The following is a 26,650-nucleotide window of genomic DNA, read 5'->3' on the forward strand; positions in this document are numbered from 1 at the left end:
TGTTGTGGGCGAAAACACAAAACGTAACGATTCTGACGAGATTCGTTGCAGGCGTGGAGAACGTCCGTGCTAATCTCCTCAGTCGGCAAGGTCAACTGCTGCCGACCGAGTGGACTCTACATCAGGAGGTGTGCCAAGAGCTGTGGAAGTTGTGGGGACGTCCTCTAGTAGACGTCTTTGCAACAGCGAGAACAAAGAGGCTTCCGCTGTACTGCTCCCCGGTGCTCGATCCGGGAGCAATAGCAATAGATGCCCTTCTCTGGGACTGGACAGGGATGGATCTGTACGCCTTTCCCCCGTTCAAGATCCTGGGAGAAGTGATGAGAAAAATTTGCGACTTCAGAAGGGACGAGAATGACGTTAATCGCCCCTTAACTGGCCGACAAAAAGAATGGTTCACAGAGGTCATGTCCTTCGTAGTAGACTTCCCGAGGACACTGCCTTCGAGGACAGATCTACTCAAACAGCCCCACTTCGAGAGGTACCACAAAAACCTCCCCGCTCTGAGTCTGACTGCATTCAGACTATCAAAAAGTTGGCCAGAGCAAGAGGTTTTTCAAGACCTGTGGCAAGAGCTATTGCCAATGCAAGAAGGGCTTCCACTCTTGCAGTGTACCAATCAAAGTGGGCTACGTTTAGGAGTTGGTGCAGAAGGAAGGGCATTTCCTCTACCACGACCTCTGTGAGCCAAATAGCGGACTTTTTATTTTACCTAAAGAACGACTTGAAGCTTGCAGTCTCGACAATCAAAGGCTACAGAAGTGTGTTATCTGTAGTCTTTAGACATAGAGGAATTGATTTGGCAAATGACAAAGATATTCACGATCTATTAAGGTCTTTTGAAACTACAAAGATTCCTCAACCTAAATTACCGTCTTGGAATTTGGACGTAGTCCTTAAATTCCTAATGTCCAGTTGGTTTGAACCGCTTCAAAATGCATCGTTAAGAGATCTTACTAAGAAAACTGTTTTCCTAACTGCTCTGGTGACGGCGAAGAGGGTTAGCGAAATTCAAGCTTTTAGCAAGCATATTGGATTTAAGGGGCATAATGCAGTCTGCTCATTAAGCCCGACGTTTCTAGCTAAAAATGAGAATCCTTCCAACCCTTGGCCCAGAAGTTTTGAGATTAAGGGTATGGGGGAAATCATTGGACGAGAGCCAGAGAGAGTCCTGTGTCCTGTCAGGGTTCTAAAGTAATGTCGAGGTCCTTCTAACAACTTATGGTATTAATAAACATTACCTTAATATAATTTATCTAGCCCTAAATCCCCAAAAACCGCACCAAAATTTACCACATTGGCAACCCTGTTACCTCCTATTCTGTCCGCCAGTTGGCAACACTGTCATTGACAGATACGAAAACCTTCCCTCAAATCAGTTGTTAACGAGCGCCCGTGTTGTTTACATCACGGCCGCTCTATAAATTTCCTTAAACATTTTTGTGCCTTTAAAGCTTTCATTATTTGTTAAATGAGACTTTATATGAATTACCACTCACGCATTACATCACGAAATAGTGAATTAACTTTGATTACTGTTGTGGTTCTTATCTTAAATTACGAACTTTTGCGCGACCCGGAACTACTGACCTGTCCAATTCTACAATGGATTACCAAGAAATTACGATGCTTCCTTCTGCCAGCAACATCAGGAACTGCCCGGTTTGTGGGACAAGGATGAGTAGCAGGGAGTATGAACCCCATGACATTTGTAGCTCTTGTCGTGGACAGGTTTGTGACTTGACTTCTCGTTGTGACGTATGTAAGCCCTGGTCTGATGAGGATATGACTGCTTATATGAAACGCCAAACAATCTTGCAGCGTAAAAGATCGGTTAAGGAGAAAAAGAAATCGATTGCTAGAACTGTATCTAACGAATTCTTTGACTTGGGCGCTCATGGTTCTGGCTCTTCGGTTTCGGTATCGTACGACTCCGATTCCGAATTAATTGATGCTTTGCCCCCTGTACAACCGGTAATTAGTGAAGTTATTTCTGATGTGGATTCAAAGATTTTGGCAATGGAAACTACCTGGAAACAGAATTTTAAGAAATTACAGCTTAGTCTAGATAGAGATATTTCAGCTAAGTTTAACAATCTGTCAGAGAATTTTCAAGAAGCCTTTACTAGAATGTCTAACACACTTAGATTCATTTTCAGCTCCTCGTCAGGTACCTGTCGACAGCACCATGGGTAACGGTGCGACAGATACCCCGGCTTGTGAACCCCGTCGTGGCGAAGGCCTAGGGGGGATCCGGTCCGGGCAGGTGCCTAATGAATCTTTACCCAACGTGTCCCCTGTTAGTCCCGTAACAGTGCCAAAGGGCGCTTATTTAGGAGAAGGGGGGAGGGATATTAGTGTCAGACCTAAGATAGCTAGTCATCAGGATTTTACTTCAGGGGAAGTTTCTAAGTTAGGATCTGACGATGATGATGATGATGACGCGGATTCGTGTGATATTGATGTTTCCTCGAATGGATGTCATGATGTAGAATTCAAGAAATTTTTGATTTGATTTTGAGTTTTCTTCCTCAGGCGAGGCCTAAAGAGCAGAAGCAGCCTCCGCCTCGTTGTATTACAGAAGGGATTTTTCTTGACGGTCCTTCCCGGTCACGGGAATTTTTACGTTTTGTTCCCTTTGCCCAGAGGTTCGCGAGAGTGAGGGCGGACGTTGCCGCTAAACTTTCGAAGGTGATCGGGGAAGGGAAGAGGAAGCTCTCTTCTCTTCTACGACACCGGAGAGGAGTTTACCAGGTGGCGGATGATTCTTCATTCTCTCGACCCCCCAAGCCAAATCCTGATTTTGTCCGACTTTCAAGTCAACCCTTGCCTTCTAAGGCTTCGTTCTCTGTCTCAATTGAAGATTTTATTGCTATGGAGTCTGTTATGAGCTCCTTACAAGAAGCTCAATCCTTCAATATGTGGGCCCCTCGGAGGCTTTTAATGTATATCAAGGACTCCGGGTTTGTTCCTCCTGATGCTCCTCTTTTTGAGAAATTCTGCTCATCCATTTCAATCGCTTCTGCATCAGAACGAGCTTGCTGCTTCAATGCAGGCCTTTCTTGTTTCTCTAAGGCGTAACCTGTATTTGTCGCAGTTACCCTCCTCTGTATCGGAGATTCAGAGAACCCGTCTGTTGTCCTCTTCTCCTTTTGGCGATTTCCTTTTCGATATTTCTGTGCTTTCTGAGGTTTTGAAGGAACATCAAGGTGATGCCTCTTCCCAAGCTCACTGGGCGGGGCCTTATCAAGAGCTTTTTCCTCTGGTCTTCCAACCGTTTCCTTCAAGGAGTAAGCGTAAGTTTAGGACCAGATCTGTACCTTCTGCTCCAGCCCAACAACCTCCTCCTGGCTCTTTTTTCCAGAGTACATCTCAGGTTGCTGGTGCCTGAATCTTCTTCATCCTCTGGTGCTCACCCTTTGAAACGCGGGAGAGGTTCTTGGCGTGGCTCTAAGGGCAGAGAAAGAGCTCAACCTCCAGAGGACCTTCTTCTTCTTCTTCTTCCTTGTCTCTGCGTAAGAATTTTCGGAAGTAGGAGTCATCACCTCGCCTGGAGACCGCAGTAGGAGCTTGTCTCTCCCGCCATTGGTCAGCTTGGCAGGGGAGAGCGGTGGATGCTTGGGTGGTGGAGGTCCTGAAGGAAGGTTACGAGATCCCTTTTGTTTCCAGACCTCCACTTTCCAATCGTCCTCGCGAGTTCAGCAGTTATTCCCCTCACTCAATCAGGGGTCAAGCCTTGGAGAAGGAGCTTTCGGCCCTCTTGGAGAAGGATGCCATAGAGCGAGCTCCTCCTTCTCCCGGGTTTTACTCTCGGATGTTTGTAGTTCTAAAGGCCTCGGGTGCCTGGCGCCCCATCATAGATCTTTCGGTTTTGAACAAGTTCATTCTAAAGTCCAAGTTCAGGATGGAGACGGTCCAGACGGTTCTTTCATCTGTCAGGAGGGGAGACTGGATGATTTCCATCGATCTGCAGGATGCTTATCTGCAAATCCCCATCCATCCAAGAAGCAGACCTTACCTTCGGTTTTTCACGGACTCGGGAGTTTTCCAGTTCAAGACTCTTTGTTTCGGCCTCACCACTGCTCCACAGGTCTTTTCTCGGGTGATGGCTCCTGTTTCAGCTATTCTGCATCAGTTAAATGTAAGGATGCTTCGGTATCTGGACGATTGGCTAGTCCAGGCCGAATCTCTAGAGAAATGTCTCCGGTCGAGGGAGATAGTTCTGTCTCTTTGTGTCGAGTTGGGCATTCGTGTCAACCTCAACAAGTCCAATCTAATCCCTTGCCAGATCATGACTTATCTGGGGATTGTTTTGAATTCCCAGATTTTGAGGGCTTCTCCCGCTCAGAAACGGATAGACAAGCTTCTGAGTCTGATCAAAGAATTTTTGTCCTCCGTAACGCAAGCAGTTTCTCTTTGGAGGTCTCTCCTGGGCCATTTGTCATCCCTCATCCAACTGGTCCCGGTTAGGTCGTCTCAGAATGAGGTCCCTTCAGTCGACACTTCGTCAGTCATGGGATTTCGTGTCCGAGGACACGATAGTCGCCTCTTCTCCACAATGTCGGAAGGATCTCCGTTGGTGGATGCAAGTTCACCGCCTCAAGTCAGGGACATCTCTTCTTTCGGTTCCTCCGGACCTAATGTTTTGGTCAGACGCCTCGGATCAAGGTTGGGGCGCACACCTGGGCTCCGAAGCCGCTTCGGGCCTTTGGTTAGAGGAGGAGAGGATCATGTCAATAAATTGGAGGGAACTGAGGGCAGTGTACCTAGGCCTTCTTTCATTTCAGGAACAACTGTTGGAGTCGGTTGTCGCGATCTTTGTTGACAACACCACAGCAGTCTCGTACTTGAGAAACCAAGGCGGCACACAGTCGGATCTTCTCACTCAAGAAGCCCGATCAATCCTGTGTTGGGCAGAAGACAGGGGGATTACGTTGGTCCCTCAGTTTATCCTGGGCCATCACAACGTCTTAGCAGACGCCTTGTCGAGACCGAACGAAGTTCAAGGGTCGGAGTGGACACTTTGCCAGGAAGTCTTCGACAGCCTCAGGAAGAAATGGCCTGTCACAGTCGATCTGTTTGCCACCCCACTGAATTTTCGGTGCCAGATATTCTTCGCCCCTTACCAGACTCCTCAGAGTGCCGGGACAGACTCTCTTTTGCAGGACTGGGAGGGACTTCAAGCCTATGCTTTTCCTCCGTTCTCTCTGGTGAGGTCAGTCCTCAACAAAGTGAGGGCAACCAAGCGTCTGGATCTCACCTTGATCGCCCCCTTCTGGCCACAGAAGGAGTGGTTTCCCGACCTTCTGGAAGCACTGGTGGAACCCCCCATTTGCCTGCCAGAGAGACCAGATCTTCTCAAACAACCCCATTTTCATCGGTTCCATCAGAGGCTCCACATGCTTCATCTTCATGCCTGGAGACTGTCAGGAGTTGGCAGAACGCTCAGAGGACTCGCTTCGGCGATGTTTGACCGGAGGAAGATGATGTTGATAATGGAGAACGTAGGGAGAGTCTCCAGCGCCATAGAACTTTTAGAGAAACTTCTGTCAAGGCTTCTACTCGGCGGGACACTCCTCCAGAAGCAATTAAGTGTCGAGACACTCGGCAAGAATCCCGTAAAGACCTTTCTCATCACGCTCGTCCTCCGGTCTTTCAAGAAACCGCTCAGAACGTAAGATTTAGGTATCGAGAAGCTTCTAAGGACAACGTTGATTCCGCACTGCAGTCTACTTATAATGTCGCTCCTCAACAGGTGCGCAAAGGCTTAGTTAGAGAAACTCGACGTCTTACTCATCGTGAAACTGTTCAGGATGCTCGTGAGGACGCTTCGCTGGGTGCTCGATATCACAAGCATCGGGTTACTCGACAAGAAACTCACGATGCAGATTCTGAAGATGCTAAACATCCTAGACGTCATGACGCTATACGTCATGATTTTAAGAAGACTTTGCTAAGCGCTCGACGTCCTTCAAGTCAGGACGCTCGCCAGGAGGAAGATAAAAGACGCTCATGAGTATGCGTTTGAGGACGCTAGGCGTTCTAAAAGTCAGGACGCTCGCAGAAATACGAGGCAGGACACTCCTCAGACGAGTGAGCGATCTATACTCTTCAAGAATTTAGACAAAAGCCTCGTTTGAACTCTCGTCAAGAGAGAGTTCTCCAGGACGCACCTCATGACGTTCCTTTACAGGAACTTGATAGAAATTCGACGCTGATAGGAGAACATACTCTAATTTCCTCTTTGAAAATTCTTCAGGGAAATAAGAGCTTAGTCTCTTCTCGCTCGAAACAGGACACCTCTGCTGTTCCTTTGGAAGAAGAAGATTCAACTGACCCTGGTCCTGAGGATGAGGAAGAGTCTTCAGCCTCATCTTCTTCAGATTATAAAACCCTGACTCGCCTTTTGAAAGACTTGTTTCCTAATAAGTTTCAAGCTCCGGTTCCTCTCTCTCCGCCTTACCAACTATCTTCATCGAAGGCAAGGAAGACACCAGGATTTGTGAAGATGGCCACGTCACTCTCCACAAAAAGGGCGTTCAAAAGGATCCACGATTGGATGGAATCCAAGAAGGCGAAGGGCAAGACTTCATTTGCTCTTCCCCCCGCAAAACTTAGTGGTAGAGGAGGAATCTGGTATGAAACGGAGGAGGAAGCAGGTTTGAGGATCCCTGCCTCCGCTCAAGGTGATTTCTCTAATTTGGTGGATGCGCCGAGAAGATCTTACCTTCCGTCAGCAAAAGTATCCTGGACGATGATGGAAACAGACCATCATCTTAAGGGTATTTACAGGACACTGGAAGTTTTTAACTTCCTTGACTGGTGTCTGGGAGTCTTAGATATGCAGTCTAGAAGTCCAGACTCTATTTCTTTAGAGGAATTATCTAGTATTTTGTCATGTATGGACAAAGCAGTAAGAGATGGCTCTGACGAATTGGCATCACATTTTGCGTCGGGAGTCCTTAAGAAACGTGCGCTTTACTGCAGCTTTACATCGAAATCAGTATCGCCCGCACAGAAAGCAGAACTGTTGTTCGCCCCTTTTTCGGCTCATCTTTTTCCTCAATCAATGATAAAAGATCTATCAGTGAATCTTCAAGAAAAAGCAACGCAGGACCTACTATCCCAATCCTCAAAACGTCCTGCTGCCCATCCCTCTTCCCGGACTACGCAAGTTTCCAGGAAGAATTTTAAGCCCTTTCGTGGCAGAGCTCCCTCGAGAGCCTCCACTCGGGGGAAGACCTTCCCTAGAGGCAGAGCCCCATCAAAGTCTAGGGGAAAGAAATGACTTATCTACCCTTCAGACACCGGTCGGAGCGAGACTCGCTCTCTTCGCAGAAGCATGGAGGATAAGAGGAGCGAACAGTTGGTCACTCGAAGTTATCAAGAACGGTTACAAGATCCCGCTCCTCTCAAGACCTCCATTAAGCACGGAACCGATAGATCTGTCGCCATCTTACCAGACTTCGAAACAACAGATCCTGTTAGATCTTTTGGATCAAATGTTAGAGAAGAGAGCGGTAGAGCGGGTTCTATCATTGAATTCCCCAGGCTTTTACAACAGGTTATTCCTGGTTCCGAAGCAGTCTGGGGGATGGAGACCTGTCCTGGATGTGAGCAGACTGAATCTTTTCGTAAGGAAAGAAAAATTCAAGATGGAAACTTCACAGTCTGTTTTAGCAACACTAAGACCAGGGGACTGGATGGTGTCCTTGGATCTCCAAGACGCATACTTCCATGTCCCGATCCATCCTCGGTCCAGGAAGTACCTCAGATTCGTCTTAAAAGGACAGGTCTTCCAATTCAGAGCCCTCTGCTTCAGACTAAGTACAGCTCCGATGGTTTTCATGTTTTTGATGCAAAACGTAGCAAAATGGCTTCATCTTTCGAAGATAAGAGTCTCACTCTATCTAGACGATTGGCTCATCCGGTCGTCTTGCAAGACAAAGTGTCTGGAGGACCTTCACACAACGTTACAGCTGACAAAAGCCCTAGGCCTTCTCGTCAATTTCGAGAAATCCCATCTGATCCCAACACAGTCCATCGTGTATCTGGGGATTCAGATGGATTCAGTGGCTTTTCAAGCTTTTCCATCCATGGAACGTCAGCTGAAATGCTTAGAAAAAGTATCAGTCTTCTTAGAGAAGGAAATATGCTCAGCGAGGGAATGGATGAGTCTGCTGGGGACCATTTTCTTGCTGGAGAAATTTGTTTCTCTGGGAAGGCTGCACCTCAGGCCGCTTCAGTTTTTCATAGCAGACAACTGGAAGAACAAAAAAAGACTTGAACGAAATTTTGAGAATCTCTCAGTCGGTCAAAGACCATTTGAAGTGGTGGTTCGATCCCGTCAAGTTATCAGAAGGACTGTCCCTCAAGCTTCTGAGCCCAGACCTAGTGTTGTTCTCAGACGCGTCCATGACAGGCTGGGGAGCAACACTGGGGGAGGAGGAAGTGTCAGGCCTCTGGAGAGGGGAACAGAGGTCCTGGCACATAAACCTCAAGGAATTAGAAGCAATTTGATTGGCTCTGCAATTATTTGAGGGAAGAATTATAGGACGGATTGTCCAGATCAACTCGGACAACACCACGGCTCTCGCATATATCAAGAAACAGGGAGGGACTCATTCTCGATCCCTGTTCGAGATAGCGAGGAATATCTTGCTCTGGGCGAAGATGAGAGATGTAACGTTGCTAACAAGGTTCGTGTCAGGAGTGCAGAATGTTCGGGCAGACCTTCTCAGTCGTCAACATCAGCTGCTTCCGACCGAGTGGACTCTCCATTCAGAAGTTTGCCGGGAGTTGTGGAGACTTTGGGGGAGGCCATTAGTAGACCTCTTCGCGACATCGAAGACAAAGAGGCTCCCAATTTACTGCTCCCCGGTTCTCGACCCAGGAGCGATAGCGATAGATGCCATGCTATGGAATTGGAAGGGAATGGATCTCTACGCCTTTCCTCCATTCAAACTCCTGGGAGAGGTGATAAGGAAGTTTGCGGCTTCAGAAGGAGCAAGAATGACTCTAATCGCCCCATTTTGGCCTGCAAACGACTGGTTCGCAGAGGTCATGTCTTTTCTGGTAGACTATCCAAGGACTCTACCAGAAAGAATCGATCTACTCAAACAGCCCCACTTCGAGAGGTATCACAAAAACCTCTCCGCTCTGAGTCTGACTGCATTCAGACTATCAAAAAGTTGGCCAGAGCGAGAGGTTTTTCAAGAGCAGTGGCAAGAGCTAGAAGAACATCCTCTCAAGCTGTTTACCAATCGAAGTGGGCTGTTTTTAGGAGATGGTGTAAGAGGAGAGATGTTTCCTCCTCCACGACCTCTGTGAGCCAGATTGCCGATTTCCTTCTACACCTTAGAAATATTGACAAGCTTTCAGTGCCCACAATCAAAGGCTACAAAAGCATGCTGTCGACAGTCTTCCGACACGGGCTTGGATTTGTCGAATAATAAGGATCTGCACGATCTTTTGAGGTCTTTCGAAACCTCAAAGATTCCACAACCTAGAATTCCGTCATGGAATCTGGATGTTGTCTTGAAATTTCTAATGTCAAGCCCATTTGAACCTTTGCATGCTGCCTCGATGAGGGATCTAACTAGAAAGGCTGTCTTCCTAACCGCTTTGGCAACAGCGAAAAGGGTTAGCGAGATTCAGGCCATGAGTAAGCATGTGGGCTTCAGAGAACACAATGCGGTGTGTTCTCTGAGTCCCTCGTTCTTAGTTAAGAACGAAAACCCGTCCAACCCCTGGCCCAAGAGCTTTGAAATCAAGGGGTTATCAGAGATCACCGGACGAGAACCAGAGAGAGTCCTGTGCCCTGTCAGGGCTCTCAAGTTTTATCTGGCAAAAACTAAACAATGTAGAGGTCCGTCGGATAACCTGTGGTGCTCGGTCAGGAGACCAGAATTACCAATGTCGAAGAACGCTCTAGTGTTCTTCTTAAGAAGCACCATCAGGGAGGCTCAAGCGTCCTGTCCAGATAGTGACCTTAGTCTTTTGAAGATTAAAGCTCACGAAGTCAGAGCTATAGCGACTTCGGTGGCTTTCCAAAAGAATATGGCACTCAGTGATATCTTGAGTGCCACATATTGGCGAAGCAACTCTGTGTTCGCTTCACATTACCTCAGAGATGCGAAAGCGACATATGAGAATTGCTATTCGCTGGGACCGTACATTTCCGCAGATATAGTAATCGGGACATGAAGCGGCACGATTCCCATCCTTTAGAAAATGGATAGGTGTGCTTTTAATTTATGGTGTTGTTTTTTATGGTTGTAGGGTCGCCGCTTGAGGTGGACTTCCCTTTATTTAGCCTAAAAGTTATGGGACTAACTTAGTTGGGCTAGGTCAGGTGGTATTGTTTATGCTTCGTTGTCCTCAGAGTATGGTCAAAATGGTCTAGTCGCATTGTGGTCACGCTCCCGTTGACAGATCATCTAGAACTCTCCAGCTATACAGGTCACTACCTTGCTGGAAACTCTAGTAAAGCAGAAGCAGACTTGGGTGACAGTAATCATGAAGTCAGCTATGCTAACAGGTAAGGAACCAAAATGTCAATCATCTGCATGTAATTTGTTTCCAAAATCCTTCTATTCTGTCCCTTCCCACCTCCAAGGGTGGGATTCAGCTATATATATATCTGGCAGGTAAGTGTCATGAACAAAATGATATTGTCATGATACAATAAAGTTTGTTCATACTTACCTGGCAGATATATATAATCAAGTACCCACCCACCTCCCCTCAGGGGACAGTGGTCTAGAAAAATCTGAATAGAAAATGGGAATGGTTCGTGAAGCCCGCCTCCCAGCGGCGGGAATGGGTACTAACCACCTGGCCGACCACTGCGTGTGCCGGGACTTTGGAAATTCTGTCGAACGTCAGAGAATACAGCTATATATATATCTGCCAGGTAAGTATGAACAAACTTTATTGTATCATGACAATATCATTTTTATAATAGAATAATGTTTTATTCACACTTACCAAGCAATTATTTGATTCGAGCCCTTCCTCCACACCCAAAGGTGGAATTTTCGGCCAAAATCCATTTGAGAGGTTTGACGACGTCATAACTGTTTACCAGAAGTGGGCGGTAACTGGTTACCTACGCCAACGATGGCGGCGCCACCGAGAAATTTTGAAGTTTAGTCTGCCTTGCGTAGAAATCCTACAGCTGAATAATTGCTTGGTAAGTATAAATAAAACCTTATTTTATTTTAAAAATATCATATTTGCATGCTGTAAATCATTTATAATTGTGATAGATTTTCATCCATGAATCCCACCTCCTAGCAATCAGTTATGTAATTATGTGGTAAGTTACTTAAATGAAAATACTTTTATGATAACATAAGGTTCTATTCATATTTACCAATTATGTAATTACAGAATGAGAGCCCACCCTCCTCCCCTCTCATGGATGATGAGGCATAAATAAATTGAGCCACTTTGCCGAGTTGTTTACCTATTCCCCAGTAGTGGATGGGGGTACTGACATGCACCAAAACAAAAGAATCGCTACCGCAGTTTGCATATTTTAGCTACCAGTACTTAGAAATTCGTAGCTAAGTAATTACTGTGGTAAGTATAAATAAAACCTTATTTTATAATAAAAGATATAATTTTAACCCAGATCTTCTCCCCCCTAATTAAACAGAGTGGTAAACATTAGGCCTTAGAGTAGCAGGTCTGGTTGGAGTGGTGAGAGAGGAACTGGCTGGGGTTCCAGGAGGCCTATAGGGTTGTCTGCCCTTGTTGTTTAGAGAAGACTTGAAACAGCCTCAACTTAAAATTTTGGTTGTAGCAGTTGTAATCTTGGTAGATTTTAAACCTTTCCAAGTAAAATCAGCTCCCCAAGGAAAGTAGTATAGTATATGATCTTGAGTAGAGACCTCATTATTGACATTAACAAAACTACAACCCAAAGTTGTTGAAGCAGAATGCTGCAATCCTAAAGACTTGGAGAGAGAAAGCAGCCTAGTTTGGAGAAAGAAGTGCAGAAGTAAAGTAAAGAATAACCTTATGAAATAACAAAAACAAATAAGATCAAACAAAGTGAAATGAGACTCACATGAACATGCTCAGTAATAAAGTTTTTGCATACTGTTTGAATTTCTGAAGCTTCAGCGATTCAGCTACATGACCAGTAACATCATTCCACAATTTGGTCACTGCTGAAACAAAGTTCTAAAAAACCATTTGGTAATGAACTTCACAAAAGATAAGGTATGGTTGCTAAAACTAACTGCATTATGCAGGACTATGTATTGGAAAGTATAGTGTGGGAAGATGTGAGTGCAAAGGATATCAGAATTATGAAAATTGTATAGATATAGGGTGCACAATGAGTTAAACAAACTCATCAACTAAGGTCTGGAATGAGAAAGCTACTGTAACTCAGGGTATTAACCCCCCAGATGCTGAAGCCTTGCCGAGGATGGGGGGCTTAGGGTTCAGCAGCTGGGCCCTGATGCCTGGTGGGAACTACTTTCTTGCTGGGCCTTGGTGCCCAGCTGTTGATCCAACTAAATGAGTCAGCCCTTTTCCTTTTACTAAAACTTTTCTTCCTTCTGCTTCCTCCTTCTATAAAAAAAAAAAAAATTTTTTTAATATGCACGGATTTTATGTTTGATGATTGGATTGGTTTTGGACATGATTTGGACTTGTTCATTGGATTTGATGGAGGGTGAGGATGGTTGGCATGCCCCCTCACCCGTAGAACTCGAGTACCTAACGTGGTCGAGCGAGGGGAAAGTTTAGATGTCAAACCCTGCTCTTAGTGCTGGGTCTGATCTCGACGGACATCATGACGCCTTAAGCACTGAGGGTGGGGTGTATATCTGGGTGGTACCCCTAGGGCAGCCCTGTATGGGATAACACTGTCCTCTAAATGTGGCTCCATGGTGGGTGGGGGGCTACCTGGACGAATCGTAAATTCTACGTCTTATGGAGACATTAAAACCTTCTGTTGACGACTTAGGCAAGGATAAGGACAAGGAAAATTCTGTTAATTCCTCCATTGTGACTTTGGAGCCTTTTTCAAAGGACCTCCTTGTTACAAACATTTTATATGTGAAACCAGTCCCTTTAGACTGGAATTATGAAACTGTATTTAATGAATTTTGCAAATTTGGTAAAGTAAAAGAAGTAAGGAATAGACTAGGCAAAAATTATGGGTTTTTTGAATTTTGGGTATTTTTCAATAACGATCTGAAGCTCACAGAGCCTACAGAGAGTTCAGATCAGATTCATTGAGTGTTGGACTCGCAGAGGCAAAAGAGGTCCCTAGGCATCTTGAGATTTATAGACCACCAAGTGAAATTAAAGATAATAGTAAAATTAGTAAAACCTCCAGATCACCAGACCAGCTAAGTGGTTAATTATCACAACTCATGGTGAGAGAGGCAACCTCTTCAAAGTGAAGAGGTTGGTAAGCCAGAAGATCGGCAATGTTGGGAGTCCTGAATTAACTCGCTTTGGGCGTAATAGTTTCTTAGTTCATGTGAAGACAGATATTCAATCGATAATGCTTCTAAATTTGAAGCTTGATCCTGAGGGTATGATAAAACAGGTAAAACCTCACTATAATTTTAGTTATGCGAAGGGTGTTATATTTAATGAAGATCTACATGAAATGGATGAGGAGGAAATTTTGGAAATGTGTCCGGATGTGGTTTGGAAGGTTTTTAAAGTGCCCCGCTCATCGATGCTTATTTTAACATTTACAAGTTCATCTCTGCCATCTGAAATTATTCTTGATAGTGAAATGATGAAAGTTTGTCCTTATAGACCGAGAGTGCTCCAGTGCTTTAAATGTTTTGGTTTTGGACACTCCTCTAACATTTGCACCAGAAATAAACTCTGTGAATCATGTGGCCAGCCTGAGCACGAGGAATGTTCTGGACCAGTAGTTTGCGTAAAAACTGTAAGGGTGAACATCGAGCCCGTGATAAGAAATTGTAGTGCATTCAAGAAAGAACAAGATGCATTACTAAAATCTCTTGACGAACACATCAGTGTGGGACAGGCCAAAAAGCTGTTGGGCAGGCAAAACCTATTCGGATGCCTTGAAGGCACATCAATTGAATACTGCTGCTTCTGGTGCCCCTTCTGGTGGGGCTCCCCGGTGCCCTGCTGGTGGGGCTTTCCACACCCCCTCTAGTGGGGTACCCCGTGCCCCCCCTGTTGGGGCCTCCCGTGCCCCCCTGGTTGGGGCCTCCCGAGCCCCCCCTGGTGGGGCTTCCCATGCCCCCCCTGGTGGGGCTTCTCATGGGCCCCCTGTTGGGGTTTCCCATGTTGCAGAGACTCTGGTCAAGCCAGGGGACCCTGTTGGTTCAAGGGTTCAAGCCAGGTCTCAATATGTTGACGACTTCTCTCTGTCAGGGACATTGCCTGACATTGAGCCCTCACCTGATCTTGACATTACAGTGCACCGTGGGAGATGACGGTGAGGAGATAGAGGCCCTCTTTATTCGTCAGAAGAGGGCCCTTTCTCCCTCTTCGCCTCATTCACGGTCACTCAGCATCATAGAAAAAACAAAAAGTAAAACTGAAAGGGCAAGTGAAAGCCCATCTTCTAAAAGATCTGTAAACACCTAGATCTAGGTCAAATAGTACAGGTAAAACTGAAAAAGATCTCTCTCACCAGGACACAGATTCCAAATTAGTAGGGAATTTTAAGATGCCTTCCTCTAAATAATGGCTCTCATGCAGTGGAACATCCGTGGCTTTATACCAAATGAGAGCAAGTTCGGGTTCTGTTTAGGGATCATGATCTATCTGCAATGTGTCTTCAGGAGACAAAGTTGGGGAGAGCACACTCCCAACTTGGGTTTTAATTATTCATTCCATAGGTCTCCACCCCTGATAGGTGTACGTGCTCAGGGAGGCACAGGCATCATAGTCTGCAAGTCTGTTAATCATAGGGTTGTTCAATTGAACACTGTGTTGCAGGCTTGTGCAGTTCAAGTTTTCAATCATAAATGGATCACTATTTGTTCTTTATACCTAGATCCATCATTAGAAAGTAGATTACAGGATGCACAGGGTAATCCTCGTCAGCTAGAATTAAACGATCTTCAGACATTGATAGACCGCTTCCTAAACCCTTCATTTTGATGGGGGATTTTAATGCCAAGCACACCCTCTGGGGAGAGCCAAACTGCGACCGGTGGGTTTAATAATAGAACAGCTGCTCGACTTAAATGACATCACTTTGATGAATGATGGTTCCCCTACAAGACATGATGTTTTTCATAATACTAGACTCAGCCATTGACCTCACTATCTGCTCTTCGTCCTTGAGGTTAGATTACCAGTGGGTAGTAGACCAGAATGATCATGGCAGTGATCATTGGCCCATTCACTTAAAGTTTATGAAAAATATTCCATCTCCATGTTTTAACCAAAATGGAAGGTAGGGGAGGCTGACTGGGGATTATTCAAAAAAAAATCTACTGAAGTTGATCAAGATATAAAAGATTTTCAGAGCCCAACATCCGCTTACGAGTATTTAATCAGTATATTGCTGTGCGGTGCCATGCTGTCTATTCCTCGAACTTCTGGTAAGCCTCGTCGTCCTCTAGTACCTTGGTGGTGTGATGCATGCGCCTTGAGCCGAAAGATAACTAGAACTTGCTACAAGAGATATCGTAGATATCCTTGCTTGGTAAATCAAATTATCTATAAAAGAGCTCTTGCTAAGCAAAAGAAAATATTTAAGCAGGCAAAGAGGGAATCTTTTATCAGATATATAAGTGAATTAAAATATGATTCCCCTATGTCGTTTGTCTGGAACAGAATCCGAAAGCTGCAGGGAAATTTTCTCCATCTCCCTTACCTATTTTGAAAATTGATGGCTTCTTCATATCTGATTCTGGAGAAGTTGCAGAAACCTTTGGTAGGCATTTCTCCAATATATCTAGTGCCCTACATTACTCTCCTGCTTTCAGGGAATATTAGGGATGGTACCACGGTTGTTCCTGCTGTAAGTTTAAATTCAGAGTCGTATAATCTCCCTTTCACCATGAAAGAATTAGATCATGCAATCTCGTTTATCTTCCCCCCAACATCTCTGGGGAAGATGATATACTGTACTCAATGATTTTTAATTTGCCTAGAAGTACAAAACAATTTCTTTTTTTTTTAGTTTTACATTTTAAACCGTTTTGTGGCTTTCATTTTCCGGAAACTTCAACTTTCACCAGAGTCTTGGGAAGATATCGATTATTGTACCTGTTTTAAAAACCTTTTAAAGATTCCTTCCTTCCTAAGACTATACAGTGGGGCATCGCTTATCACGGATCAGTATTCACGGATCCAGTTAATCACGGGTTTTTTCTTGGACCGTTTCTCATGTTACATCACTGGTATGAATCGCTGCATCAACGGGTTTGTTGTGTTGCGTATGCGATGTTTTTTCGGTAGGCTAACCCTCGGCCGTGGTCGATAACTAACCAACATTCATTTAAAGACTCATATAATGATATTAAACTGACAATAAAGGTAATAAAACCATTCTCACCTAATATATTATTGTCTATCTTCGAAATAAATAGCCTATTCAGGTTTATGTACGACGTTCATTGGTAGGCTAAGCGTAGTTTGCAGTGTGATACCACCAACGTACACAAACATTCACATTATGATATTAACTGACAATAAAGTAATAAAACCATTCTTACCATATATATTATAGTCATATCTTCATAATAATAGCCTATTCGAAGAATAATTCCACATCATTGCACTCAACTTATCGTCGGAGTGGCCAGCCACAAAATGTAAGCTATAACCTTTACGTATGAAAATGGTTTATGTTTATACGGTTGCGTTCAAAGCGACTTTTTTGTTTGATAAACTTTTAGAAATTTTAATAGTAGTGGTAGTGTAATTACAGTAGTAATAACATTAAGGCTACAATTAATTCGAACTTCATTATTATTTTGGCAGTATTCGTATATAACTTCTCTGAACAATGAAGTCATACAAACGCTATTTGTCATAGATTATCGTAAGTATTGCTGTTTGTTATTGGCGACGAAGCGTAAACGAAAATACATAAAGCATTTTTTACCTTATATATTATCGTCATATCTTCATAATAAAAAGGCTATTCGTGGAGTAATTCCATATCAGTGAAATCAATTTTATCTATGCGAGGCCAGCCAGCTGACAAAATGTACGTACGTATATGAAAATCAAATTATGGTAAGCGTTCACAGCAAGATTATCTTTCCGAAATGTTTATAGTGCTATTTCATGCTACGTCGTAGTAATGTTTGGATATTACGTTAATATTAATTTTCAATACAAAATATCATCGTTATTTTGGTAGTGAATAATAGTTTAGAATTATCATACATACACTGCATTGTTATGGGTTTGTGGCAGTGATAACCAAAATAACGTTCTCCTTTAAGTCGTCATATCTTCATAATAAAAAGGCTATTCGTGGAGTAATTCCATATCAGTGAAATCAATTTTTATCTATGCGAGGCCAGCCAGCTGACAAATGTAAGTACGTATATGAAAAATCAAATTATGGTAGCGTTCACAGCAAGATTATCTTTCGAAATATTTATAGTACTATCATGCTACGTAGTAATAATGTTTGGAATATATGTAACATTAATTTTCATACAAAATATCATCGTTATTTTGGTAGTGAATAATAGTTTAGAATTATCAACATAGACTGCATTGTTATGGGTTTCTGGCAGTGATAAAACAACCAAAATAACGTTCTCCTTTAAGTCAACGCGTTTAGGAAAAACATGACATAGAATCGACTTTGCGACTTTGTTCACTTTGATATTTTTAACGATACAATAACTATCATTTGTACTACTAAAACCATCTTCACAAGTAATTTTTCGTAAGATATGTGTTGTTTTATTACAAAAGCTAGCTTATACATAAAACGCTTTTATAATTTAAGTCCATCTTAGATATACATATGCCCACTCATTGTGGGAAATGTACTACTGTTTCCTCGGATATTGAAATACTTTAGCATCATTCAAACACTTTAATAATATAATGCATAAATAATGGCTATACATATTTACATCGTATACAAATACTACATACAGGTTATAATACACGTTATATACACATACTTTTTATTACAAAGTTAACAGTTATATACACATACTTTTATATCCAGTAACAAAAAGTTATATTACAATACTTTTTTATATAAAAAATGATATGAGTGATCAGACGACAGCTGTGCACTGGACTACGTACGTACTACTTGGAAGATAAAACAAACAAAAATTTTGTTGTTGTTAGTCGCCGGGATAGATTTAACATTTTTCCAGAGAATTAAAGAGCTGATTTTGTTTTGAGGTATGTCAACCGCGTTAGTAAATAGGTATCATCTTCTAAGGAATTTTTTTTTCTCTCTTCTTTTTGCGGAAGAATCTTCAAGCCATTTTGCATTCAAAGTAATGAGAAGGAATCATTCTATTCTTCATGAAATCAGTAAAATACTTACACTAATAATAAAAACTAAAACTACGTACTGTATGCAAACCACATACATCATCGTTAGCTTCGTGTGTGTAAACGTTCATTCTAAGAAATTACGAGTAGTATAACTAAACACCTGATTGGTTGGTTGGTAGCCATGGAGATCTGTTATCCAATGACTGCCCTCTGCTTCTGTTCTATTTATAGACATATGCCATGGATGGCACTAGGTTTGAACGTTACCATGTTCGTGATTTTCTGACTGCTGACGGCAAAAATTACTCAATAATTTTCTTTATACAATTATTCCTTCGTGAAAACAATAATATAATAACGCGGTTGACATACCTTCAAAACAAAATTCAGCTTTTTAATCTCTGGAAAAATGTTAATCTATCCCGGCGACTAACAACAACAAAATTTTTGTTCTTTTGTATCTTCCAAGTAGTACGTACGTAGTCCAGTGCACAGCTGTCGTCTGATCACTACTCATTGATTAACTTTGTATATAAAAGTATGTATATAACTGTATGTAGTATATACGATGTAAATATGTATAGCCTAGTATTTATGCATTATATTATTAAAGTGTTTGAATGATGCTAAAGTATTTCAATATCCGAGGAAACAGTAGTAAATTTCCCCACAATGAAGTTTGGGTGCATATGTATATCTAAGATGACTTAAATTATAAAAGCCTTTTATGTATAAGCTAGCTTTTGTAACAACACATATCTTACGAAAAATTACTTATGTGAAGATGGTTTTAGTAGTACAAATGATAGTTATTGTATCGTTAAAAATATGAAAGTGAACGAAGTCGCAAAGTCGATTCTATGTCATGTTTTTAACTTTAATGTATAGTGGTATGAAAAACACCAGTGTGTCGTAGCGATGCGTCATCAATATAGTGGTATGAAAATACCACATGGTGTTGTAGCGATACGTAATCACAAAGTACAAATCCTTTTCCCGGACCATCCTCAGAATTTTACGACTCTTCAACTTCAAGATCGATATGGTAAAATGTATTATATAGTCATACTTATTGTTAAAATTCACAAGTTGAACTGCAAAACATTATTATATTTTGATTGTTATGTACATATTTTTTGTTGTTTTACGGAATGTTTGTTTTGAAAATAATACCTATTAGTGAACTATGATCTTAATTATCTCACATTCATTTAACAGTATTTATTAATATTATTAAATAAACTGTAATTAATAAATAACAATAATGAAAAACATAAAGGGAAAAAATGTTTTTGCTGCAGTAGTGGTGTTTGTTTGATTATGCATCTGACCTCACATTTCCGAAATCTGAAAAATTCCAAAAACCGAAACATCGGAATGTGTGTTTACTGCACATTTTTTTAAACACGCACACAATGTCTACACATTTACTGATACCCGTTGGTGAAAGACAAATTACAGTACGTACGTATTTATTCCTGAGAGAGAGAGAGAGAGAGAGAGAGAGAGAGAGAGAGAGAGAGAGAGAGAGAGAGAGAGAGAGAGAGAGAGAGAGAGAGAATGATTAAGGACTCCAAGGCTGTTATTTTTTACAATTATTTTATTATCTTGGATTTTTTTTAATCTTGAGATTTTCTATTCAATTCTCGAGATTAATAAGAAAATTACCGTAAATTGACTAGCATCAGCACACATCTGAATGACTCGGCCATTAGCAGGTTAAACCACCAACCTTATGAACTTGCATGATACATGAGATACATGACAAAACACAAAACCACTGTTTATTGGTGAAAATTTGGGGGTCGCACGATATGGGAGATTGCACGTTATTCGAGTATATACGGTATGTGATTTTTTTTAGCCTTTTATGGAACAAAATCTAGCAAGAAATTGCCATTCCCAGTTGGCAACACTGGCCTACTCACGGTTGTTTGTTGTTGTTATGAAATGTGGTGTGCGGCGCGTTCTTTAAATTGTACCCATATAAACGAGTTAATTATGTGGCATCCAAAAGCCCTGATTCTTTTACTCTTATGGGAAAGACGCCTAAAGGTCAGATGAAGGTTTTTACGTGGAATATACTATTAACGTGTTGTGACGAAGGGAAGAGATGTTTCGCTGCATACTGTTGGTAGCATTATCGTTATTATATTACTGGATTGCACTGCAAAATCGTCGCCATCTTTTATCAACATAGATTGTTGGTGAGTACCCATATGATTTACATATTTTGATACAAATTTTGATAGTTCTCTTACCACTCATCCTCTCTTTCCTTGTAAAAAAAAGAGGCCCACCATGCGTATGTAGGCTTCTAGCTGTAATCCCTAGGCTAGTAGGCTACATATGTACAGTAGTACATATACATTTATTTTTTTAAGGCTAATTTTGTACAATAACTTTAAAACTGTCTTGAATTTAGTTTTAGGTGATAGTTGAAACATATTTGGTGTTTGAACTAAAAGTAGGCAGTTATAACATTGGAATAGTGGTCTTGGGTGGGTTAACTATTAAAGTAGCAGTTTTAAGCAATTGTTTTTTGAGGGGGGTATCAGGATAACACGGGTATTTACTTATCACGGGGGGGTTCTGGGCCCTATCCCCCGTGGATAACGAGGCCCCACTGTAGGTCAATTGCTCTAACCAGTTGTGTTAGCAAGATTTATGAGAGGATGGTCAATGCTCGACTTGTGTGGTATTTGGATTCAAAGAATCTTTATCTAATCGGCAGTTTGGCTTTAGGAAAATAGAAGTACTTCTGACCCTTTGATGTTCCTTACTCGGGAGATACAGAATGCTTTTGCTGTGCAAAACCAGACTGTTGCAGTGTTCTTTGACCTAGAAAAAGCCTACGACACGACCTGGCGAGGGGGTATCCTTTTGCAAAACTTGTAGAGTGGGGTGTGTGGGGTAATTTATTCTATGTCTGAAAGATTTTTTTGTCAGAACGTTACCTGAAAGTAAGAGTGGGCTCTTACATTTCTTCTGCTTTCCCTCAGGAAGAAGGGTTACCTCAGGGAAGCGTTCTTAGTCCAACACTCTTTATGTAGCTGTCAACGGTCTACTAGAACAAGTTCCTGTCGGGGTGCATGGTCTGGCCTTTGCTGATGATTATGCAATAATCTGTAGTAAGTCCACAGCTGTTGAAGCTTGTCAAATGATCCAGACTGCTATTAATGCTTCAACATCATGGGCCAGTGCTAAAGGGTTCAAATTTTCACCAGAAAAACCAAAGCTATACGATTTTGTTGATTACGAAGAGTGGAAGAGATCCCTACGTTTGTTTTTAAACGATTCGATTTACCTTATGAAGATAGCATTAAAGTATCTAGTGTTACATTTGATAAGAAATTAACTTTTACTCAACATGTTAATGAAGTTGTATGTAACGTGAAACTTCGACTTAATATTCTTAAAGTTGTATCAATAATTTTTAACTGGGGGGGGGGGGCAGATCGAATTACCCTTTTGAGGATGTACCAGGTGTTATGCCTAAGCAAAAATTGATTATGGTTGCCAAGTTTTATGGTTGTGCGTGCAAGACAACACTGCAGAAATTAGATGTTGTCCATAATATGGCTTTACTATTTGTACGGGAGCCTATAGAACTTCACCAGTAGAAAGCCTATATGTTGAGTCCGGTTTTTCCCCCACTATTTATCCGTAGGGAGGAATTAGGCTTGAGAGCCATATCAAGATACTTACGTCAAAGCTAAACCCTAACTATAAGTACGTTAGAGAACCAACTGACAGAGCCCCAAATAGACCGAGACTTCCAAAGCCGCTTGAGGTCCGACTAGCAAGCTCTGCCAGGGAGGTGGGATTACTTCCCCCCTGCAGTAGCTGAAATTTCGCCTTCAAAGTTCCTCCTTGGAATAGACCATGCCTAGAAAATCTGCCCAATTAGGGACAGCAGGAGCAACAGGTTCTGGTGAACAGTTGAGGGCAAGTTTCTTGGACCATGCTTCCGAACATGGTGATTCTCATCATATATATCTGATGGCTCGAAGGGTTCTGATGGTGTTGGTTGCTCTGTAGTGACTGGTGGTAATATAATTAAAAAGAAACTTCCTTCTAATTCTTCTGTTTTTACAGCTGAACTGCTGGCAGTTTTGACTGCTCTTAAATATATCTTTTATAGTTCTTGTACCAACAAGGTTTTTGACCATTTTTTACCGACTCTTTGAGTGTTTTATCTTCTCTCAAAAGCCTAGTCTCTTGCCATCCTTTAGTGCAAGAAGTACAAGATTGGTTTTATCTTTAATTAATAGAAGAGGATTTTCTGTTAGGTTTTGTTGGGCTCCGTCCCATGTTGGAATTGTTTGAGAATGAGCGAGCCCGACGCTGCTGCTAAGGCTGCAACTAGGCTTAGGCACATTTCCAACATGGGCGTCCCTGTATCTGATTTTTAAAAGTACCATTCGATTTTATTGTAGAGACCAGTGGCAGGCCCACTGGTCTACTTTAGATAATAATCTTAAATTGAAATCGATTAGGCCTTCTGTTCATCCTTGGCCTCATAGCCGGATGGATAGAAGGTCTGAGATAGTTTTAGCTAGATTGCGTATTGGCCACACTAAATATACTCACGGGTATCTAATGACGAGTGGAGCAGATAGGCAGGTTCCTCGCTGTTCCACCTGTCATGTGGATTTGACTGTGGTGCATATTTTGGTGGAGTGCCCTCATTTTTATGAAAACCAAACGTAGAGCTTGTTTGCTGGCAAATAAGTCTCTTTGCCGATATTTTAGGTGAAGGTGCTGGCGGGCAGAGCAAATTATGACATTTTTAAAAAATATTGGTCTTTTTTTACGAATTGTAGTTTTCTTTTAATTGTTTTAGGTTTCTTGTGGTTTTTTTTATGAATGAATGATTTGTATGTTAGATCGGTTGTGTGTATGTTTGTTTGTGTGACAGTGACTTTTTTTTATTAAGATATATATGCGCTGAATGGCCCCTCGGCTCCGGCGCTTGGCTATGTGCCAAAAATGTTATAATCTAATCTAATCTCAGGGTATTAAACTTGAAAAACCATCTTGATATACCAGTTTTTTGGAAAAAATGAAGAATAGAGAAGCTGAATATTTTTTTATAAGTGAATTTGCAGTCTGGAATGACTTAGAATTTTGATTGAGTTGTATGAATAATTGAAAAAGAACTGTGAATTAAAATATTTAGGGGGTGGGGGTATTCAATGTTTAAAATCCACCAACAATCATTCATTGAGTTTTCTTAAGAGTCCAACTCTGTTTCCTGTAACTTGTACCTTGTGTAAGTTTAGCCAAATCTATTAGGAGAATCTGCATCCACAGGTCTACAACCAGGAAATGGGATTGTTGCAAGTAAAGTGACATTACCTGCTTGAGTAACCAACCTGTAATCTAGGGCAAACCATGTTATGCATAGTAGTGGACCAAGAACATTAGTCACTACAGCCTCAAGTGGTAGTATGTGCAGTCTGGTAGTTATATATAAAGTAGTGAAACTGAAAGTGGTCCACCTAATCCGATAAACTGAATTTGAAAAATAGATAGAAAACAAGTGCTAAGATGCCAAAAAGTTGAGTGGATGTTACAGGTGAACATATCAGGTAGCTATTTGAATTTCGTACAACTAATACAGTGTACTTGATTTTCAGATCAACTTAATACGTACTGTATATATTTGTATTTACCCTGTAGGGGGTAGTGCTGTCAGTGCACCTCATATGGTGTACTGTGAGCATTACTTAATGTTGTTTGCAGTGTCCCTTCAGCCTATTGTATCCCCATTCATATTCTCATCCATCTTACTTTCCACCCATTCCTAACAATTTATTTGTAGTGCAACTATGAGGTTTTCATCCTGTTACACCTTTCAAACCTTTTTAATGTAAATTTATGTTTCAGGCCCTTGGCCTAAATTGTATTTTGTTCATGAAACTTACCTGTCAGATATATATATAGCTGTATTTTCTGAAGTCCGACAGAATTTAAAAAACTTCCGACACACGCAGTGGTCGGCCAGGTGGTTAGTACCCATTCCCGCCGCTGGGAGGCGGGTATCAGGAACCATTCCCATTTTCTATTCATAATTTTTCTGTCGCCGGTGCTGAAAACACCTGTTTTCAGTACCTCCGGCTTAGGATTTTGGAAACTTCATTGCCGCTAAGTATCCTAATTGTCTTTTAATTTATTTACTTGGATTTGTGGCTAGGCATACGCTATCTTACATTGATTTGAATTTGATTCATTTTTGCATAAGATATCTGAATCTAGTTAGGCTAGTTTCAGAGGGTGTTGTCTGCAAAGATAGGGTGTGGCTACCGAAAGCTTCGGTAGATCCGCACTTGGTATGCACGAGGGGTATGGGTCTTGCTTCTTGAGATTTGTCATGTAAGGAGTGTGAAACTTTGTTTAATTCCGTAAGGAAGACGTATGATTCGTATGTACGCAATTAATCAGTAAACATGTATAATTCCGTAAGGAAAAAGTATGATTCGTATGTACGCAATTAATCAGTAAACATGTCTATCTCCGTAGGAAAAAAGTATGGATCATATTAAGGCAATTAATCAGTAAACATGTCTAATTCTAAGGAAAAAGTATGATTTCGTATGTACGCAATTAATCATTAAACATTCCTAATTCCGTAAGGAAAAAGTATTGAATCGTATGTACGCCTTAATCATAAACAAAAGTCAGGGTAGTGAACCTGCTAACCTTCCTGTAGAACTTTATTTTGCCTAACCCTGTAGTATGGCCTACGGGTTATGAATATGTCTGCGAGAGGTGACCGCTCTCCTTCATTGTTGTGAAGAGTGCTACTTCTGTTATTGTTACTCCTAACCCTGTAATGTTGCCTTCGGGCCCTAAAACAGTGTCTGTAGAGGTTATTGCCCTTTCTCTTATACTCTTTCGATTCGTAACTTAGAATCGAAAGTGCTTGCTTTAGAGAACAATAGTGAAGTGGCTAAGTGCAGTGACAGTGCCCCTTGTGTAGTGGAGGGTGCGTCAGATCAGCCTTATAACGCCTCTAGGTCTAGACCTCTGTCGGACTCCCAGGACCACAGGGAGAGGGCATGTCGAAAGCCGAAGGAGGGTTACGAGGAACCCCCACCGATCTGCGTGCCTTAGGCAGTTTCTGATGAAAAATCCCCAGAACTGCCAAAGTGCGTGCAACGTGCACGAATCCTGAAGGATTGCTTCTCGTCCTCCGAGGCGTCCTCCCCGCGCAAGGGTTGGAGCTCTCGGAAGGACTCACGCCCTCTAAGAAGCTTTATAGAAGAGGACGCTTCACGTCCCCTCTCTCTCGTTATGCGTTTCAGTGAGAAGTAAGAAGGCGAACGTCGCCTGATCACGTGTACGTCTTTCCACCGAGAATATGAAAAAGAAGGCAGTTTCTCTTGCTTGTTTTGACGCCTGTCAGGAGCATAACGCTTCTTTTGACGCTCGGCTTGAACGGGACGCTCGGATGGACGCCAGGCGCGCGCCAGTGGACGCCGAGCGTCCTCGCCAGTGGACGCCGAGCACGCGCCAGGACACCGAGCGTCCTCGCCAGTGGACGCCGAGCGCGCGCCAGCGCACGGCAGGTTTGTCTCCTGGCTGAACGTTTCTGTTGAACTCTTCAAGCTCTTGTTTAAGATTTGAGCCTCAAGAATGTGAAGTAAGCAGTGCTTCGAAGGAAGGCTTGAAAGTGAACAGATAAACTTCGTCTTCGAAACCCAGCAAGACCTCGGGTTTCGTGAATTCAAGAGGTCTCTGTCAATATTATATTGCTTTTCGCAAAGGTGGATGGAGTTAAGGAAAGCTCAAGGAAGATCTCGGGTCCGTTTTCTCTACCGCAGTCAAGACTTTGCGATAAGGCAGTTATGGGTTATGTAAAGGCTCGACGTCCTGCACGTCAGGACTCTCGGCAACGTTCAGTAGGATTCTTGCAAAGGCACTCATCAAAAGGACACTCTTCAGGAAAGCGCAAGACAGGACTTCCTTTGCCATACTGCCAATAAATTTTAAGCTTTAGCAGGCATTAGTTGTGATACAGGAGAGGAAGCTGGTTGGAGAGTTTCTTCCTCTTCCCAGGATAATTTTGCAAGCTTTTTAGCCCATCTGAAAGGGTTTTTCAGATGATAGATTTTTAGTTTCTAGTCCCCCTTCCTCGTTTGAGACGGGAATTGGAAAAATAAAATGCTCGACTTCCTGGATTACGTTT

The 26,650-nt window shown here is 42.3% G+C and overlaps 1 protein-coding gene across 2 annotated transcripts in view; it reads left to right on the plus strand.

Moving 5' to 3' along the window:
- Positions 1-26,650, plus strand: part of LOC135196910 (uncharacterized) — a 174,059-nt gene that overhangs the window by 43,019 nt on the left and 104,390 nt on the right. The window contains exon 2 of one of the 2 annotated variants that reach the window (XM_064223726.1): positions 11,395-11,586. The exons of the other annotated variant lie outside the window; for it this stretch is intronic. The gene's annotated coding sequence lies outside the window, so the exon portion shown is untranslated. The remainder of the gene's footprint in view (positions 1-11,394; positions 11,587-26,650) is intronic. 2 annotated transcript variants of the gene reach the window in all.

Source organism: Macrobrachium nipponense, chromosome 18, assembly GCF_015104395.2.
Source record: "Macrobrachium nipponense isolate FS-2020 chromosome 18, ASM1510439v2, whole genome shotgun sequence".
Taxonomy (NCBI): domain Eukaryota; kingdom Metazoa; phylum Arthropoda; class Malacostraca; order Decapoda; family Palaemonidae; genus Macrobrachium; species Macrobrachium nipponense.